Source organism: Mobula birostris, chromosome 21 (assembly GCF_030028105.1).
Source record: "Mobula birostris isolate sMobBir1 chromosome 21, sMobBir1.hap1, whole genome shotgun sequence".
Taxonomy (NCBI): domain Eukaryota; kingdom Metazoa; phylum Chordata; class Chondrichthyes; order Myliobatiformes; family Myliobatidae; genus Mobula; species Mobula birostris.
In genome coordinates this window covers 12,084,136-12,106,128 of record NC_092390.1, presented here as the reverse complement: position 1 = coordinate 12,106,128, position 21,993 = coordinate 12,084,136, and positions in this window count along the sequence as shown.

Genomic DNA, 21,993 nt, shown 5'->3' with positions numbered 1-21,993 from the left:
GAAAGGAATGGAGGGTTATGGGCTGAGTGCAGGTCGGTGGGACTAGGTGAGAGTAAGAGTTCGGCACAGACTAGAAGGGCCGAGATGGCCTGTTTCCGTGCTGTAATTGTTATATGGTTATATGGGTTTACAGAAGGTACAACATAAAGTGACAACTGGGTATAAATGCATAAGGGTTGCACAGTGGCCCAGCTCATAAAGATGCTCCATCACAGCTCCAGCGGCAGGGGTTCTGTCTCATTCTCCGGTGTTACCTGTGCGAAGTTTGCACATTCCCCCTGTGACCATGTAGGTTTCCCATGGATGCTCCAGGTTCCTTCCATATCGCAAATGCATGCAAATGGTTGCTGCACCTGTTGCTGTAAATTTCCCCTTGGTACGCAAGTGCGGGGAAGAACCTTGGGAGGACTGATAGGGTTGTGGGCAGAATGCACCCACATACTGAGATGTGAAGGCTTGGCTCATTATCCACTTCTTGTGGCAGCTGGCAAAGCTCCATCTTCCCCAGGACATCCTGGTTCAACTCTGCACTGACATCGTAGAGAGCTTCCTCACGTCGGCCATCACTGTCCGGTCTGGTACAGCATCCCCTCACAATGTATGGAAATTACAGTGAACTGCAGAAAGAGTGGTCAGTAGAAAAGGCCACTGGCTGCAGTCTACCATCACTGCAGGACCTGCATCTGTCCGGGACGAAGAAGTGGGCAGGAAATATCATTGCGGACACTATCCACCCAGCTAACTGCCTTTTCCTAAGGCTCCCTTCTGGGAAGCACTATAGAGCTATTAAAACAAAAAAACTTCACGCCATCTTAAAAGTTTCTTCACCAAGCAGTTAATCTGTTTGACTATTCTAGCTAGTACGCCCTCCCTCCCAATCCTATCTATTTGGTCACTACACTGTAAACACTTCAACCACTTTTTATAATGCTGTTTACATCATAAATACATGCTGATATTGATGTATTTATGCACACTTTATTCTACATCTGTACATTAACTTTATTTTTTATATAATTCTTTATAATTGCTGAATGTTGTTTTTTGTTTCATGTTGCAAGTACCTAATAAGTGCAAAAACTATTAGTTGATCCTTGATAAAATTAGATTAGTGGGCGGTGGGGGGAAGTTATTGGTGTTTAGTGGCTAGTATAGACCTGTTGGGCTGCTCGTCCTGTCTATGCTGGGTGTCTATGGCTTGAAAGCCTTGTCCTTGAGAGGTTAATTTTCTCTTTCCTTCACTTACATTACAAGATGGTCTTCAAGAGACACCATATCTGCCGTCCCAGCAAAACTTACATGGGTTCTATTGGATTTACCACTGGCCCCGAACCATTTGGATGCGACTTGATTATCTGAAGTCAGTTGACTCAAATGTTATAAATCTTATAAATTTTTGAAGAACTCAGTGGAAGTAATGGACTATGGAAACTATCAAGAGCAAGTGGGATTGCTGTGTGCGATGTCAGGGATTCTGCCTTCATTGGATCAGTAGACTGGGACTCAGAAAAAAGAATCCATCTTTATGTACTGAATATCCTTCTCAATTATTACCATTGTCTTGTTGCCAAGTCCATTTGTGTTTTCCAGTGCTGCTCTAGGACACACTAATGATGGAGACATAAACAAGCTTGGACGAGTACCAATCTGCTCGGGCTTCTGCTTCCTTGCGACCCTTACTTTGCTCTTCCTTTGGTTCCTCCATGGAGTTTGGGTTCACCAGTAACACTGGTGAGGTTGACATATGTGCACCCAATGCAGAGGGGCATTTTGGGTAAGAATAGAGAAGCCTGTAAAAAGTAGCCCAGTCCATCACAGGTAAAGCCCTTCCCACCATTGAGCACGTCAACAAGGAGCAGCATCCATCATCAAGGACCCCACCATCCAGGCCATGCTGCTGCCATTGGATTGGAAAGGAGGTGCAGGAGCCTTAGGTCCCACACCACCAGGTTCATGAACAGTTGTTACCCCTCAACCATCAGGCTGCTGAGCTAACACGGATAACTTCACTCACCACAACACTGATCTAATTCCACAACCAATGGACCCATTTTCAAGGGCTCTATCACTCCTGTTCTTAGAATTATATAGATTTATTTTTCACTATTTGCTTTATTTTGTATTTGCACAGTTTGATTTCTTTTGTGCATCAGTTGATTGTCAGACTCTGTGTGTAGTTTTCATTGAGTTTATTGTATTCTTTGTTACAGAGTCATAGAGTTAGATAACACTACAGCACAGAAACAGGACACTTGGCACATCTAGTCCATGCAACCATCAACCTGCACCCAGATTACAGCTCTCCATACTGCCCCCCTCCATCCATGTACCTATCTAAATTTCCCTTAAATGTTGAAATCAAGCCTGCATCACCACGTCTGCTAGCAGCTCCTTCCACACTCTGAGGAAAAGAAGTGCCCTCTCATGCTCCCCTTAAACTTTCAACTTTCACCCTTAACCCATGACCTCTAGTTCTAGTCTCACCCATCCTCAATGGAAAATGCCTGCTTGCATTTACCCTATCTATACCCTCATAATTTTTGCATACCTCTATTGAACTCTTCTCATTCTCCTAGGCTCCATAGAATAAATATCTAACGTAATCAAAACTTCCCAATAACTCAGATCCTCAGTTCCTCACAACACCCTTGTAAGTTTTCTCAGTTTTACTGTGAATGCCTGCAAGGAAATGAATCTCAGGGAAGTATATGGTGACAAATACATACTTTGATAATAAATTGACTTTGGACTTTTCGAACTTTGAAGAAGTGAAATTGGGGTTTCCTTTGCTTTCTCTGATATATGGGTAAGGCATTCTTCCTCCAGTGCCCCATCCAATATTACATGAGGGCGCCTGCTCTACAGTCATCACCTGATCTGCTCCCTGAAACTGTGGCAGATGTTGTTTCTTTGGCTGAGGAAGACCTTGTGTCTCCCGAGGCTACGAAAATGAGAGAAGATGGTGCCGAGCTGCGGTCTCCATTGAGATCCTGGCTGAGACTTAGATGAGTTGTAATGTTGAGCTCCTGGCAACGGGCTTGTTGTTCAAAGAATTCCACCTCCACTTTACAGATTGTTCATTTTATTATTGCAATGTGGTAATTTTTATGTATTGCTGCAAAACAACAAATTTCCTGACATATATCAGTGATATCAAACCAGACTCTTATTCTATGCCTGAGCACTTTCTTTTTATATTATATCCAGTTTTTACTGTCCCTAAGATAGGTTAGAGATCTATAGATAGATTTGTACAGGGATTTATAGATGTATTTTATATTTATTTTTTATTTAAGAACAAGCCCCTCTGGCCCAACATAGAACATAGAAGAGTACAGCACAGAAACAGGCCACTCGGCCCACAATGTTGTGCCAAACCAGCACATGCTCTCTAAACCAGGCAGCATCCTGGTGAACCTCTTCTGCACCCTCTCCAAAGCCTCAACATCCTTCCCGTGGTGAGGCAACCAGAACTGCATGCAATACTCCAGATGTGGCCTAACCAGAGTTTTATAAAGCTGCAACGTAACCTCATGACTTTTGAACTCAATGCCTCGACTAATAAAAGCAAGCATTCCATAAGCCTTCTTAACCACCTATCAACCTGTATAGTCACTTTCAAGGAGCTATGAACTTAGATCCCAAGATCTCCCTGCTCAGCAATACTGTCAAGGATCTTGCCTTTAAACAGTGTACTGTCTCAGGTCAGGTCACTGGTCTGAGTGCTACTGGTACCATGTAACCCAGAACTACCTGTCGCATGGTCGGGTGGTCGGCGACTAAACCGGCTCCCCCACCAGGCTTGCCTGCTGAGGAGGGTGGCTAGACACCCTGCAGGACAAAAAACAAGACCTGTCAAAGGGCGGATGAACCCTCTCGTAGGGTCAACGGCCATCCAGCAGACACGTGCCGTGAAGCACGGAAAGGGCATCCCTTGTATCAAAGCTTGGTCTGGCCATTCACTGCAACAGAACTTCCCCCAGCCGTCTTGGACCCCACCATGCCACTGGATCTGGGAGGGGATGTCGAGAGGGCAGGTGTGGACCTGTGCAGCCCCCTACTCACCTAAAATCCACTCACGCACACGCTGTTCCTTTCTGAGGAGTGGGGTAGCACTAAGTGACTGAAAGGAACCATCATCCTATGGGGGAGGAGAGAGGAAGGGGGGAGGGAGAGAGAGAGAGAGAGAGAGAGAGAGAGAGAGAGACTGTCTCCTTGCATTTGCCCTACCAAGGTGCAACACCTCACATTTATCTGGGTTAAACTCCATCTGCCATTTCTCTGCCCATATTTGCAAATAACCTATATCATGGTGTACTCTTTGCCAGTTTCCTACACTATCCACAACTCCTCCAATCTTGGTATAAGCCACAAACTTACTACCACACCCATCTATCTTTTCCATCTAGGTTATTTATATACATCACAAACAGCAGAGGTCCCAGCACAGATCCCTGTGGAACACCACTAATTACAGACCTCCAGCTCGAGTAAGTCCCTTCAACCACTACCCTCTGTTTTCTATGTGAAGGCAGTTCTGAATCCAAACAGCCAATCTTAATTGTCTGGATTAAACTCCCATGAGGGACTTTGTCAAATGTCTTACTAAAATCCATGTACACAACATTTACTCCCTACACTCATCAATCTCTCTCGTCACCTTGTCAATAAACTCAGTTAAGTTGGTAAGACATGATCTGTCCAGCACAAAGCCAAGCTGACTCTCCCTAATTAGTCCATGGGTTTCCAAATGCTCAGATATCCTGACCTTCAGAATTTTCTCCAGCAACTTTCTTACAACTGACCTGAACTCACCCGTTTATAGTTCCCAGGAATTTCCCTTGTTCCCTTTTTAAATAGAGGTGCAATAATAGACACTTGCCTGTCCTCCGGGACCTTGTCTGTGTCCAGAGAGGACATGAAAATACTGGTCAAAGCCCCAGCAATCTCGTCCCTTGCCTCCTTCAATAACCTGGGGTAAATCCTGTCAGGCTCGGAGAATTTATCCACTTTAAAACTCATTAGGAGGCCCCACACTTCCTCCTCCTTGACCTCTAAGCACCCTATCATATTTATACACTCAACATTAATCTCCTGGTCCTCCATATCCTCTTCCTTAGTAAATACTGAGTACTTATTAAGTACCTCACTCACATTCGCTGCATTGAAGAAAATGTTCTCTGCTTCATCCTTGAGTGGTCCCACCCTCTCCCTAGTTATCCTCGTGCTCTTGATGTATATGTAGAATGCCTTGGGATTCACCTTAATCTTACTTGCCAGGAACTTTTCATGGTCCCTCTTGGCTTTCCTAATGCCCTTCTTTAGTTCTTTTCTGGCTTCTTTAAACTCCTCATGTGCTTTATTTGATCTTAACCGCTGAGGCCTTACATACTTTTCCATTTTCTTCTTGACTAAATTCACCGCCTCGCTGGACATCCAAGGTTCCCTTATCTTTCCATCCTTGTTATTTGATAAGGTACCCTATGCAAGGCTTATTGAGAAAGTAAGGAGGCATGGGATCCAAGGGGACATTGCTTTGTGGATCCGGAACTGACTTGCACACAGAAGGCAAAGAGTGATTGTAGACGGGTCATATTCCGCATGGAGGTCGGTGACCAGTGGTGTGCCTCACGGATCTGTTCCAGGACGCCTACTCTTCGTGATTTTTATAAATGACCTGGATGAGGAAGTGGATGGATGGGTTAGTAAGTTTGCTGATGACACAAAGGTTGGAGGTGTTGTGGATAGTGTGGAGGGCTGTCAGAGGTTACAGGGGGACATTGATAGGATGCAAAACTGGGCTGAGAGGTGGCAGATGGAGTTCAACCCAGATAAGTGTGAGGTGGTTCATTTTGGTAGGTCAAATATGATGGCAGAATATAGTATTAATGGTAAGACTCTTGGCAGTGTGGAGGATCAGAGGGATCTTGGGGTCCGAGTCCATAGGACACTCAAAGCTGCTGCACAGGTTGACTGTGTGGTTAAGAAGGCATACAGTGTATTGGCCTTCATCATCCGTGGGACTGAGTTCAAGAGCTGAGAAGTAATGTTACAGCCTTATAGGACCCTGGTCAGACTCCACTTGGCGTACTGTGCTCAGTTCTGGTCACCTCACTATAGGAAAGATGTGGAAACCGTAGAAACGGTGAAGAGGAGATTAACAAGGATGTTGCCTGGGTTGGGGAGCATGCCTTATGAGAAAAGATTGAGTGAACTTGGCCTTTTCTCCTTGGAGCGATGTAGGATGAGAGGTGACCTGATAGAGGTGTATAATTTGATGAGAGGCATTGATCATGTGGATAGTCAGAGGCTTTTTCCCAGGGCTGAAATGGCTAACACGAGAGAACTCTGTTTTATCATGCTTGGAAGTAGGTACAGAGGAGATGTCAGAGGTAAGTTTTTTTCACACAGAGAGTGGTGAGTGTGTGGAGTGGGCTGCCGGCGACGGTGGTGGAGGCGGATACAATAGAGTCTTTCAAGAGACTCCTGGATAGGTACATGGAGCTTAGAAAAATAAAGGGCCATGGGTAACCCTTGGTAATTTCTAAAGTAAGTACATGTTTGGCACAGCATTATGGGCCAAAGGGCCTGTATTGTGCTGTAGGTTTTCTATGTTCTATGTTTTTCTATGTCCTTCCTTCTGACAGGAACTATTTCCTGTACTCTGTACAATTCATCTTTAAATACTCTCCACCTCTCTGATGTGAACTTGCCAGAAAAAAAGGTGTTTCCACTTATCTCTTCTTAGTTCCTTCCTAACTTCTTCGTATTTTGTCTTACCTCAACTTAAAGTTCTCCAACATGGACCATAACTATCCTTATCTATAGATACCCTGAAAGTTAAGGAATTGTGGTCACTCTTCCCTAACTCCTCACCCAGTGAATGGTCAGGCACCTGACCAAGCTCACTACCCAACACCAGGTCCAGTATGACCCCCTCCTTTCACTGGACTATCTACATATTGATTTAAGAAACCTTCCTGGAAACACTTAACAAATTCCGTCCCATCTAAACCCCTTCCCTTCCACTAAGCTGGGAATAGGGAAGTTGAAAGAAGGTTCAAATCCCCCATGACAACAACCCTATTATTTTTACACATTTCCTTAACCTGATTACATATCTGTTCCTCAATGTCCCGGTGTCTATTGGGGGGGGGGGTCTGCAGTACCATCCCATCAGAGTGATTGCACCCTTCCTGTTCCTGAGTTCTACCCAAATGGACTCGGTGTCTGACCCCTCTATTACGTCTCCCCTGAGTGCAGCTGTCATATTGCTCCTGATTAGTATTGCAACCCCCCCCCCTCTTACCTCCTCCTCTATTTTCTCTAAAACTTCAAAAACCTGATATATTAATCACACATTCCTGCCCCTCTCCAACGAAGTTTCAGTAATGGCCACAACATCGTAGTTCCATGTACTGATCCACACTCTGTTCATCACCCTTACCCATAATACTCCTAGCATTAAAACATACACTCTTCAAACTATCCAACCATTCATACCTGTTAATTCAATTTTGCCCTTCACTACTTTCCCTGACATCTACCTTCCAGTCTGATCCTTCCCTTACTGACTTGGTGATCCAATTCCCAGCCCCCTGGAAAATGAGTTTAAACCCTTCCAAGCAGAGTTAGGAAATCTTCTGGCCAGCATGTTGGTTCCCCTCCAGTTCAATTGTAACCCACCCCTCTTGCACAGGCTACCCCTTCACCAATGATCCAAGAACTTGAAACCCTGGCCCCTGTACCATCTCCACAGACATTCATTCATCCGTGCTATCTCCCCATTCCTACCTGCACTAGCCTGTGGCACAGGGAGTAGTCTGGAAATTACAATCTTGGAGATTCTTCTCTTCAGCCTCTTTTCTATCTCTGTATACTTACTGTGTAGGACTCCTTTCCCTTTCCTTCCTATATCATCGCCCAGCAACCCACCTATTTAACCCTAGCCTAATCACAGGACAATTTATAATGACCAATTAATCTACTAACAGGTAGGTCTTTGGACACTGGGAGGAAACCAGACCACTGGGAGAAAACCCCTGCACACATGGGAAGGATGCCAGAGTTACACTCCCCAGCTCCGATGCCCTGTGCCGTAACAGTGTCATAGTAACCACTACACTATTGTGGTGCCCTGATATATAGGTTTATGGATGGATTATAGATCCTGTATATCATACCTAAAGGGAAGTTATGAATAAGATTGAAAGAGTACAGAGAACATCTACAAGGATGTTCCTGGGTCTTGAGGATAGTGAGTTATAGGGAAATGTTGGTTAGGGTTTAGGGTTAGGGTTTAATTCCCTGGAGCATAGGAGAATGAGAAGGGATTTGATAGAAGTGTACAAAATGATGAAATGTTGTCAGTATGATCATTATGTGCTGTGTGGTATGATGTGGGCGATTGTGGTCTGACCATGACTGTTTTTTCCACAGAAGTGGTTTGCCATTGCTTTATTATTTACAAGGCAGGTAACCCCAGCCATTATCAGTACTCTTCAGAGAATGTCTGCCTGGTGTCACTGGTCACATAACCAGTATGTGATATGCACCTGCTGCTCATACGACCATCCACCACCTGCTCCCACGTGACCCTGATCGAGGGGCTAAGCAGGTGCTACACCTTGCCCAGGGTTGAATTGCAGGCTAGTGGAGGGAAGGAGCTCCTTACACCTCCTTTGGTAGAGAAAAATCTCTACCCAGCCACTACATGAGGGATATAGATAGGGTTAATTCAAGTAGGCTTTTTTCCCATTTAGAGTGGGTGAAAGTAGAACTAGAGGTCATGTGTTTAGGGTAAAAGGTGACATGTTTAAGGGGAAAGTGAGGGTGGTAGAGTGGCGAGAGTGTGAAACCAGTTGTCAGATGAAGAGCTGAACTTTGATTTCTACATTTGGGAGAAGTCTGGATCAGTGCATGGATGGGAGGGTCCAGGCGCAGGTTGATGGGACGAAGCAGAGTAATAGTTTGATATGGACTAGATGGGCCAAAAGGTCTGTTCCAGTGTTGTAATGACTCTAGATCTGAAATGTTATCTCTGTTTCTCTCTCCTGTTTTACTGGCTGCCTATTTCCAAGCCTTTTCATACTTTTTATAGCTAACATCCACTGCATTTTGCTTGTTGTAAAAGGTAATTCCTCATCCTTACCACTCTGTCCTTTGATTCAACATTCAATGCTCTTGTTCAATTACAGTGGGTGAAAGCTCTAATGAAACAGCACTGACACAACATTCACTTACCTCCCGAGACACTAGGATTCTGAAGCTAAATACATCATCAATTCATTCTGGTTACAGGCTGAAAGAACTGTTTCAGATTGGTTATCATTTTGCATTGTGTTTCATGAGGCAAGTCAATATCTTTCCCGGTGCTGTGTAGATTATTAGAATTATGGCTAAACAGAAAATCGGACAGAAGGAACATTTGGAATCTATTTTCTCTTTCGGCGTCACTGATTTGGATTGATTGGGTGATGACAACATTGCGTGACCCACCGACCTTCACACACAGCCGTTGCATAGAGGACAGCCACTCAATTAACCCTGATGGCGCTGATGTTACACAGAGCCACGGGAGGATGTGAGTGGATTTGCATAACATGGATGGGTGCTTGCAAGAGCAGTCATTCCCTGCACATGCCTTCCCTATACAAGGTCCACAAAAAGTGGTGAATACAGCCTAGCCCATCACAAGCAATGCCCTCCCCAGCGTTGAGAATATTTACATGGAACACTGCCACAAGAAAGCAGCGTCTGTCATCAATAACCCCCACCATCCAGATCATGCTCTCTTCTCGTTACTACCTTCGGGCAGAAGGTACAAGAACCTTTGGTCCCAAACTACCGGGTTCAGGAACAGTTATTACCCCACAACCATCACACTCCTAAACCAGTGCTCTCAATGCTGAACAGACACCACAACCTATAGGCTCACTTTAAAGGAGTCTACAAATCGGTATTATTTACAGTGCATTCTGATTAACTGGGACACATCAGGGCCAGTATATTTTGCCCCAATTAAGCAGATGCCCCAATTAGCTGAAGTTTAGTGGAACTATTTAAAAAAGGTATTAAAAAAGTCAAACTCCTGTTTAACTGAGTAACTAATTATGTATTTAAATACATGACAAATGAGGACACTACCAATGCTACTACAGTACTATTAAACTGTGTATTAGTTCCTAATAGTTATCGATGGAGGAATTCATCCTGTATACGTTGCTGTATATGAGGTATCCATGAAGGGGAAACACCATTGCTGAGGGAACTTGCCCTGTCCATTCCAAGGCAGCTCACTACCTTTGGTCCCCACCAGACATGCAGTTCTCACCTGTAGCTCTAAATAGCTGTTTGTATCTGATAGCAACCACACCCCAGTACGTCACTTCGACAGGCCGGCTAAACCAGGTAAGAGTAGCTGACAATCATCATACCCCAGTGAAATAGGGACATGCCTTTCCTAGCACGTGAAGTCAGCTCTGGCGGACTGGGAAATTGAGATCAACAGCAAGATCCAACGGCCAAGTAGGTGGTTCTGCGATGCTTTGTGGAGAGTGAAGGGCTTGATAAGGTACAGGAGAAGTCATGGTCACCCACTGCAACAAAGGAGGAGCCCAGTGTGTGATGACTACTCATACCTCTGGACCTGGACATCCGAGGTTGAGAGTGGAACTATCCCATTGCAACAGTATTTCCACTTTAAAAACTCTTCCACACAGGATTCACTGACATTATCAGATACAACAGACAACCAACACGCTACCGTGTCCTTTTCATTGACACTAAAGGAACAAAATTAACACCAACATCTAGTGTAAATAATGCCCTCGTACAATGCTTTCAACGATTACATCATCAAAATCTTCATTTTTATTGTAACATTCAAGATGATTGTCAATACCTTCAAATCCTTTGTAGTTTCTAACTTGTTGAAGTAGAGAAATCGTTTAGTTTTCACTCCCGGCCATTTCTGTCATATCCAAACCTGAGTACTTTGAATCTGCAGTGCACGAAACAATTCTAAATTGTCTTACAGCCATCAGTGTCAAAAACCACTGCTTTTTGAATACAAACACATGCAACTGAGGCTATTTACAAAAATGTTCGCTCTACGCATGATGTAATATCTAAACGCCACACCAGTTCATACAACTGACGCTAGATAGAAACTGTTTGGCAACAGTCTTTGTCCTAATTCAGCAGCATAGTGTCTCAAGCAAATGAAGAGAATCCCATCTATTTTTAAAGTAGTTTTTGTTCTTGAAGAGTTGTCCCAAATAAGCAGTTGCCCCGATGAACTGATGGGCTAATTAACCAGAATCCACTGTATTTGCTTTGCTCATTATTTGTGCTCTTTTGCACAAGATGCTGGAGGAACTCAGCAAGTCAGGCAGCATCTATGAAACAGCATAAAGAGCAAACTTTTTGGATTGAAACACTTCATCAGGACTCAAGGCAAGGATGTTTGTCAGTCTTTGTTAGGTACAGTTTTTCATAAATCCTATTGTTTTTTTCCCTGTAAATGCCTGCAAAAAATGAATCTCAGGGTAGTGTGTGGTGATACAAAAGGTACTGGATATCCAGAGTGACACGCACAAGATGCTGGAGGAAGTCAGCAAGTCAGACAGCATCCTTGGAAAGGAATAACGAGTCGATGCTTTGGACTGAGACCCTTCATCAGAATCCCTATGGTAATATATACATACTTTGACAATAAATTTACTTTGAACTTGCCACCATTTTGCAGAAGAGCAGATGAACAATGATCATCTGGCCATTCTTTATTCCTCGATTAATGTCCTTAAAACAGATTATATAGTCATCTTCATGTTGCTGTTTCAAACACATTAGCTGCAATATTTCCAGCATTATATTAGTAACCTCACTTCAAACATGGCTACAAAGTTCATTTGGACAGACTGGAAGGGACTATATGAATCTATGCTGCCTATTTAAAAGGATCAGCACAGATATAAAATGTTTGACTCCCAATCTATTAAGCATAGAATGGATGGTTTCATAGAGTTATTGTGGTTATTATGGAGGCAGTGGCACTACAGCTATGAATGATTGGAACTGTACATCTATAAAAACAGCTAGAAAATCTGGAGATTAGATACGCTCTGCGTTGTAAGGTTATGTGCTCGTCTTTCTTCCATGTTTCCCTGACCAGGTCTTTCTGATTTATGCCAAAACGTACTGGTGCTGGGATAGGAAACACCCCACTCCCCTTTCAAACATCCCCAGCCCAATGTCTTTCTCTCTTGCACACTCTCATGTATGCAGTCATATACACATGCACTCACACTTCACACTAATACACTCACATTTTCACACCATATACAGTATATGCCTCACAAACACACATGCTTCACATGCACACACTCAAACATATAATTTATACACACATTCACTCTCTTTCACCTCATACATCACACACACACACACACACACACACACACGCACAAATGCATGCACTCACCTCATACACGCACACACTTTCACAGATGACACACACTTGTGTTTCACATTTCACTCTCCCTCTCAATGAATCTTGCTATGGCCCATGTACTTTATTTGCACACTTGCTCTTTCGATGTAATGGTAACGATAATGCATTCTGTTTTTCTTTTTTGCTTCCTTAATGTACTTATTTACAGGCTGATCTGCCTGGACAGCACACAGAACAAAAGCTTTTCACTGTATCTTGGTACGTGTGACAATATTAAACCAATACACATACTTCACATGCATACACCACACTCCACACACACCTGGAGCATAGCAGAATGAAGGTATACAAAATTATGAAGGGTATCGATGGGGTAAATGCAAACAGGCTTTTTCCACTCAGGTTGGGGAAGACGAGAACTAGAGGTCATAGGTTAGGGGTGAAAGGTGAAATATTTAAAGGGAATCTGAGGGGGGACTTCTTCACTCAGAGGGTGGTGTGAGTGTAGATCAAGCAGCCAGCACAAGTGGTGATGTGTGTTCCAATTGCAAAATTGAAAAGAAGTTTGGGTAGGTGCATGGATGGGAGGGTTGGAGGACTATGGTCCGGGTTCAGGTGGTTGAGACCAGGCAGAATAACAGTTTGGCATGGAATAGACTAGGTGAAGGGCCTGTATCTGTGCTGTAGTGGCCCATGATTATGAACCCTGTATCCTGGTGGTAGCCACATTTCAAACCCTGCTAGCCCTCCCAAAGAGCAGGGTAGTTATCTCTAATATTCCAACCTAGAACAGTTTGTGGGAGCTTGCTATGTCCCACAGCAATGCCCACACTCCAAAATGTAACACTTCAAGGATGTCAAAGGTACCAGAGAATATACTTCTTTGGCCATTTTCTATGGTTCAATGTTGTATTTTCCATATCTAAGTTTTGAATTATGCTTCAATGTAATATTCAGTGTAGGCTCCACAGCCAGAGTCTGACATTTTCTGTCCTTTACAATGATGAACAGGATATATTCCTTCTATTGCATTTTGTGTCACTATCAATTAGTCTAGGTCAGGTTAATCTTCTACTAACATGTCTATCAAACATTCTAAGGTCAGGCGTATGTGTGTATATGGGGAATAATGATCCCTCTACTCTGAGTTAATAATATGCCTGAATTTCAAATAAAAAGCAGCATCCTAGACTACCAGCATATCATTTCCATTTCTGTGCTAGCTATTTTGACAGTATTTCTGAGCTCCAATGTAAAATTTGTGAACAGTAATTTTTGTATTTTATGCTTCCTGAATGCAAAGTTGGTGTTGCCATTGTCTCATTTATTATCTCATCGTTTTTAACCTTAGTGGTGTCCTGCATCCTTGTGTCTTACCACTTCCAGGATTGGTCAATAACATCTTTCTTTAACTCTTTAGAAACTTCCAAGATTAACTTAAACAAAGGGTGGTTAACAAGGTGTATGGTGAGTTGGCCTTTATTAGCTAGGGGACTGAGTTCAAAAGCCAAGAGGTGTTGTTGCAGCTCTATCAAACCCTGGCGAGACTACACTTAAAATATTGTGTTCTGTTCTGATCAGCTTATTACAGGAAAGATGTGGAAGCTTTAGAGAGGTATAGAGGAGGTTTACCAGCATATTGCCAGGATTATCAAGATAGGATGAGTGAGCTGGAACCTTTCTGTTTGGAGCAAAGGAGGATCAGAAATGACTTGACAGAGGTGTACAAGATAGAGTGGAGAGCCGGAGATTTTTTTCCCAGTGTGAAAGTGGCTAATATCAGGCGGCATAATCTTAAGGTGATTGAAGGAAAGCTTAAGGGGAGCATTAGAGGCAGGCTTTTTGTTTATAAACACAGAGAGTGATGGGTGCATGGAACACATTTCCAGGGCTGAGGGCTATGTGGGAGGAAAGGGTTAGATGGATCTTAGAGCTGGTTAAAAGGCTAGAACAGCATCGTGGGTCACAGAGCCTTACTGTGCTATAATGTTCTATGTTCTATGATACATGAATGGCAAAAATATTTGGGGAAGTCCACAATGCCAGGATTGGCCAAAAACATTTTTCTTTAACTAGAGCACTAATAGCTCAAAAAGAGGCTCATTAGCTCATCTAGCCATTTCAAACAGTTATTCTGCCTACTTTTATCGACTGTTTAAATCTTTGCAAGTTAATTCAATCAAATCCCTCAGACAGTTCAATGACTTAGTGTCATATGAATTGTCGATATGACCTTCAGTCTGCCTAACTATGCCACATCTAGGTGCCTATCTACTGTCCCTGTAACTCTGCCTTAGCTCATTTCCAGCAGAAGTCCCCATTCAAGAAACAAACATGGAAAGAGCAGGGAAAACCCAGCAGGCCTGTCAGCACCTGTGGAAAGAGAAACAGTCAATATTCACAGACCTGATAGGTTGACTGTTTCTCTTTCCACAGGCAATGCCTGATGTGTTGACACTTTCCAAAATTCTGTTTTTATTTCAGACTTCCAGCATCTGCCGTAAGCAGCAGCATATTGTAGCAGTTAGCATAATGCTTTACAGCGCCAGTGACCCGGCTAGCATTCCCTCCACTGTCTGTAAGGGGTTTGTACATTTTCCTTGTGACCGTGTGAGCTACCTCCACATGTTCTGGTTTCTTCCCACATTCCAAAGATGAACGGGTGAGCGTTGGAATCGGAGGGTTACCGTATGAGGAACGTCTGGCAGCTCTTGGGCTGTATTCCCTGGAGTTCAGGAGAATGAGAGGGGATCTCATAGAAACATTCCAAATGTTAAAAGGCCTGAACAGATTAGATATGGCAAAGTTATTTCCCATGGTAAGGGAGTCCAGGACAAGAGGGCAAGACTTTAGGATTGAAGGACATCCATTTAGAACAGAGATGCGGAGAAATTACTTTAGTCAGAGGGTGGTAAATCTGTGGAATTTGTTGCCATGAGGCCTGTGGAGGCTAAATCATTGGGTGTATTTAAGAGGTAGATAGGTTCTTGATTAGCCAGGGCATCAAAGGGTATGGGGTGAAGGCAGGAGAGTGGGGATGACTGGAAGAATTGGATCAGCCATGATTGAATGGTGGAGCAGACTCAATGGGCCAAATGGCCTACTCCTGCTCCTATATCTTATGGTGTTGTGGTTAGTGAGATGTGGGCATGCTATGTTGGCACTGGAAGCATGGTGACACTTCTGAATTTCCCCCTTTGACACACCTTATGTTTTGATGTACAAGTGACAGATAAAACTAATCTTTAAAGCCTATGCTAAATGATCCACACTGCTTCCTATTCCAGCCAAGCTCCAGTCTGGAAATTTTCACCCTTGTTTTCAGTTCCTTTACCATCTTCGCAACAACCTGAAGATGTAAAACCCTGTAAGATTTCAGCATCTCTCTCATTTGGCTTCTTCTGCTTTCCCATATGTGATCTTTTCATTTTTGGTGGGACTTCCCTTTGGCTGCAAGTATCCCACTCATTGGAAACTCCTTCGAATGCCTCACTGCTTTCTATACCTCTTTCATCATTTCAGTCATTTGGAAGAAATCATAATGGCAAACAGTGAACTGGAGGAGTTTTGAAATAATTATTTTTGACAAGTCTTTGGAGTAACTTTCCATGCCATGCCACTCAGGAACTTGTGTTGATATTATCTTGTGACATCACACTGGATTGTAACTATATGTGCTGTGTCTTACATCTTGGCCCCAACAGAACAATATTTCGTTTAGCTGTATACACGTGTACGGCTGAATGACAATAAACTTAAACTTGACCGAGAACCTTAGCTTGGTCGGGGTTGACAATGGATGTTGCATCCTAGAGGTGTCCATGGTACGCAAGCCATGGCAGTACAACATGGAGAGCAAGCTGTTGCCCATGTAGCAGGACCCCCTCTCCAGGCAGCTGCTGAATCCAAAGGAACAGAGGCAACCAATACAGTTTGACACCAGCAGCGTTGCAGGAGTTGCCAGTCAGTGGTGAATTCAATGAAAGACTGCCTTAGACCGTAAGACCATGAGACACAGGAGCTGAATTAAGCCATTTGGCTCTTCGAGTCTGCTCCACCATTTCATCATGGCTGATCCATTTCCTTCTCAGCCGCAACCTCCTGTGTCCAAGCTTCCCTTCATGCCAGACTAATCAAGAATCAACCTATGCCTTAAATATATCCAGTGGCTTGGCCCCTACAGCCATCTATGGCAACAAGTTCCACAGATTCACCACCCTCTGGCTAAAGAAGTTCCTCCGCATCTCTATTAAATGGACGTCTCTCTATTCTGAGGCTGTCCCTTCTGGTCTTAGACTTACCCAACATAGGAACACCCTCTCTACATCCACTCTATCAAGGCCTTTCACCATTTGATAGGTTTCAATGAGATCTCTCCTCATTCTTCTGAATTCCAGTCAATACAGGCTCGGAGACATCAAACATTCCTCATATGATAAGCCTTTCAATCCTGGAGTCATTTTCATGAACTTGTTTTCAACCCTCTCCAAAGTCAGCTCATCCTTTCTTAGATAAGAGGCCCAAAACTGCTCACAATACTCCAAGTGAGGTCTCACCGGTGCTTTATAAAGCCTCAACATTACATCCTTGCTTTTATATTCTATTCTTCTCAAAATGAATGCTAACATCACATTTACCTTCCTCACCACTGACTCAACTTGCAAAGTAGCCTTTTGGAAATCCTGCACAAGGACTCCCAAGTCTTTCTGCAGCTCAGATTTTTGAATTTTCTCTCCTTTTAGGGACTCCATGTCTGGACTTTTCCTTAGGGTTTACTCTTGAAGCTTTCCCTGTGAGTGGGTAAAGGTGCAAGGTATTGGTGGATTGAGATCAGAGCTTTCTTTCTCCTAGGTGAGCCACATCTGCCTGAAGCAACTAGTTTTAAGGTGCCAGTAATCCTCCTTCGCCCCTTCTCCTGTCGGTAGAAATGATTCCGCTGGGTGTGATAGTACACCTGAAGGCAGGAGGTGGATGTGGTTGTCAGAGGCTATTTGAAATGCATGCCATTGGAAGCATTTAATAGGTAGTAGGAACTTATTCCCCACTACCAACCCTGGCTATGACAAACTTAAGGAGCCTCTAACTTGAGTAGAGGACACTAAAGTCATCCTAATAATTATAGATAAATCAAAGGGCCATTACCATCCTCGAAGGAAGTGATTATTTGTGATTTGACGTATTTCAGGAGGAGGCCATGAGCATCAGAGAATGATACATATAGTATCAATATTCAAGAAAGGAGGAAGACAGGAAGCAGGAAACTATAGACCTGAGCTGTTATTGGTAAGATGCTGAAACTCATTATTGGGGAGGTTAAAACAGGATGTTTAGAAACATTAAGACAATCATGCAGAATCAGTATAGTTTTCTGAAAGGCAGGTCATGTTTGACAACTTCAAGAGTCCTTTGAGGGTGTAATGAATAGAGTAGATAAAAGAACCGAAGAACGTGGTGCATTTGAATTTACAGAAGGTATTCTGTAAGGTGCTGCATAAAGGTTCACGAAATAAGAGTCCACGGTGTTGATGATGATGTCCTTTGTCATGAACAGAGGACTGGCTAACATAAAACAGAACCTGCAATCTCTACATTACAGGGATCAGTGCACAAGTCCTCAATTAATTTCAATCAATATTGATGTCTTGAATGAAGGAAAGTGGATTGTAGATCATTTGCAGCTTCTTCACAGAGAAGTTGTGATGAAGATGCAAAGAATCTGCAAAATGATATTCAGATTCCATTTAAATCTTTCCCCTATCATCCTAAATCTGCTTTTGGACTCCTGGATAAACGGACTTTGTAACTTCTGGGGAAAAGGCTGTTACCATTCACATTATCTGGATGTAGTAGTATTTTCGGATAGATGGAATAAGTGAGTGATGTGCAGAGAAGCTGACTGAGTATGTATAATGGGGGGAAATGTGAGGCTATCCAGTTTGAAAGCGTGAATAAAAATGTAACTTGTTATCTAAATGGAAGGAGACTATCAAATGAGGTGATACAAAGCGATTTTGGGGTTTTAGTGTGTGAAACATACAGGTTCAGGCCACAGGTACAGTAAATGTTTAGGAAGGCTAATGGGATGCTGACCTTCAATGCGAGAGTTATGGAGTGCAAAAATAATGAGGTATTGATGCAAATTTACAGGGTGTTGGAGTGATTACATCTGGAGTATTGAAAGCAGTTTTGATCTCAATAATTTAGGAAGGATATTCATGTATTAGTGACAGTGAAGTGAAGCTTGCCTAGCTTAGTACCTGCATTAAAGAGGCTGATGTATAAAGAAGGGCTTGACCAACATTCATTGGAATTAAGAAGAATGAGAATTTATAGGACATGAAGCATAGAACATAACAGCACCATATAGGCCCTTCAGCTCACAATATTGTGCTGACCTTTTAATCTACTATAGGATCAATCTATCTCTTCCCTCTCACATAGCTGTCCATTTTCCTATCATTCTTGTGCCTATCTAAGAGTTTCTTAAATGTCCCAAATCTATCTGCCTCCACTACCAGCCCTGGTAGGGTGTTCCATGCATTTTCTATTCTTTGTGTAAAAGACTTACCTCTGACATCCCCCTATACCTTCCTTCCCACCACTGCCAGTAAGCAGTTTGTATGTTCTCCCTGTGACCATGTGGATTTCCTCCGGGTGCTCTGATTTCCTCCCACAGTCCAAAGGTACCATTTGGTACTTTACCTGGTCATTGTAAAACACCCCAGATTAGGCTGGGATTAAATCAGGATTTTGCTGGGTGGCGTGGCTCAAGGGGCTAGGGGGCCTATTACATGCTGTGTCTCAATAAATAAATAACAATTGCCTTAAGACTATCATCACTATCATTATGTGCCATGCCATTTGACATGGGTGATCATGGTCTGAGCCATGACCATGACTGTCCTTGGCAAATCTTCCTACAGAAGTGGTTTCCCATTGCTTTCTTCTGGGCAGTGTCTTTACAAGGCGGGTGACCCCAGACATTAACAATACTCCTCATAGATTGTCTGCCTGATGTTAGTAGTTGCATAACCAGGAGTGGTGATATACACCAGCTGCTCCCATGGCCATGACTGGGGGTGGGGGTGCTACACAGGTGCTACACCTTGCTCAGGGATGACCTGCAGGCTAGCGGAGCGAAGGATCACCTTACACCTCCTTTGATGTACCTCAACTCCACCACTCCAATTATGACCCTTCTCAATGGCCACTTTTACCCCGATCTTACTGAAAGTGATGAGGAGGGTGTTTCAAAAACAGGTAGGCAGGAGAACTTGAGGATTATTAATGATCCTATTGGGAATAGTGAGCCAGACTTGAGGAGCTGAGTGGCTTGTTCTTATTTCTCCTTTATTATAGATTCATTAACTATGAGATAAAGGTGTCACTGGCTATTTATCTTGAATGTTCATGACACCGGAGGCTATAGTGCTGCTTGAGTCTTTACCAGCTCTCAGAGCATTCCCTGGCAGATCATCAACTCGGTGAAAGACGCTCTTTGGTTGGTCGGAAACTTGATGATCTTCCAGCACATGGAGATGTCCGTGGCAGAATGCTGCCGACTGGCACATTCTCGGCTGCAGGAGTACGTGCTGAGGGACGCACTGAAACTTGGTGCAGCCACCGCAAGGGCCCGGTGGGGAAGGACCACAGTATAGGTTTCTCCACCCGTGGGAGTGGGAGGGGTCGGGTGGTGGGGAGAATACCCCTCAACAATGGTGTGGGAAGGTGAACCAACGGATTGCCGCGTGTGTGGACAAAGTATGGATATCCAGAGACCAGAAGGGAAAAGTATGTAAAGGAATGAGGGTCATTGAATGGTTTATTGTATATAATTTTATTTTTGAATAAAGTATGTTTTGAAATAAAAAAAATTCCCATCAACCCCACTTCCCCATGACGTTTCTGTAACCTATCTTCTCTAATATATCCATTAACTTCACCCTGATTCACCCACACTGGGGGCATTTAATCCATCAACTAACATGTCCTTGGGATGCAGGGAGAGACTGGAATATCCAGAGGTCAGAATCAAACTGGGTTGCTGAAGTTATGAGACAGCAACTCTACCACTCATCGACCTCCCAGCCTCAGCATTGATTGACTATTCATAATTGCCCCCAAGAGTGAGGCACCTTATTGAACTGTTGCACTCCATATGAAGAAGGCACAAATATAAAATTGAAAATAAAACTCCCAAGCAGCAGCAGATAGATTGATATTCTGATATTATCTTGCCATCAGCATGACATTTGTATTTGTCATGGTTTTTAATGCAAAGTAAATCCTTTAATTAGGCTATGAAATGGAGATAGAATGAGAAAATCTCTAAATGCAGAGCTGAAACTAATCTCCCCATTGTAAGAGAGTGAGTGCACAGGGAAATACCCCAAGCAACAATGAAAACCCTGCACTACAACATATTAAGTAAAATAGCTCACTCTAATCTAGGAATTAGTCAACCTACTGCTGGGAATTCACCTCAACCTCACACTATATGACTCAAAAAACCGCTCATACTTTTATCATGCAATCAAACCTTCACACCACTACAGCACACACAATGCTATCTCACCCAGTTATGGACCAGAGTATTGAGCCTGTCCTGTGGTGAACTGTAGTGATCACAATGCATTGGTTTCAAAGTAATTAAGCAAAGAAATAGACCCAATCCACGGGTTGAGATTCTAAATTGGAGAAAGGCCAATTTTAATGGTATCAGAAAGGATCTGGCAAGTATGGATTGGGACAGGCTGTTTTCTGGCAAAGGAGCACTTGGTAAGTGGGAGGCCTTTGAAAATGAAATTTTGAGTGTACAAGGTTTGCATGTGCTTGTCAGAATAAAACATAAAGATAATAGCTGTAATAAACCTTGGTTTTCAAGAGATATTGAGGCCCTGGTTAAGAAAAATAAGGGAGTTGCATTACAAGAATAAGCAGGTTGGAACAAATGAGTATAAGAAATGCAAGGGAACACTTAAGAAAGAAATCCAGATGGCTGAAAGAAGGCATGAAGTTGTTCTAGCAGACAAGGTGAAGGAGAATCCCAAGGGATTCTACAGGTATGTTAAGAGCAAAAGGGTTATAAGGAACAAAACTGGTCTTCTGGAAGATCAGAATAGTGACCGATGCGTGGAGCCAAAAGAGATGGGGGAGATCTTAAATGATTTTTTCCAGCTGTTTCTACTCAAGAGATAGATATAGATTCTGCAGGTGAAGCAAAATGGGATCAATTTCATGAACCCTATACAGATTACAACAGAGGAGGTGTTTGCTGTCTTAGGGAAGATGAATCCCCAGGGCCTGACAAGGTGTTCTCTCAGACCCTGCAGAAAGCAAGTGCAGAAATTGCTGGGGTCCTAGCAAAAAATATTTCAATCACCCTTAGTTCCAGGTATTGGCACAGACTAGATGCACTGAAAGCCTGATTCTATGCTGTACTTTTCTATCACTTTATGATTGTGGAACGTGTGTATGTAACCACATTCAGACTATTGTTCCATACTCACCCACCCCATTCAGCACCACCCTCTCTGTGC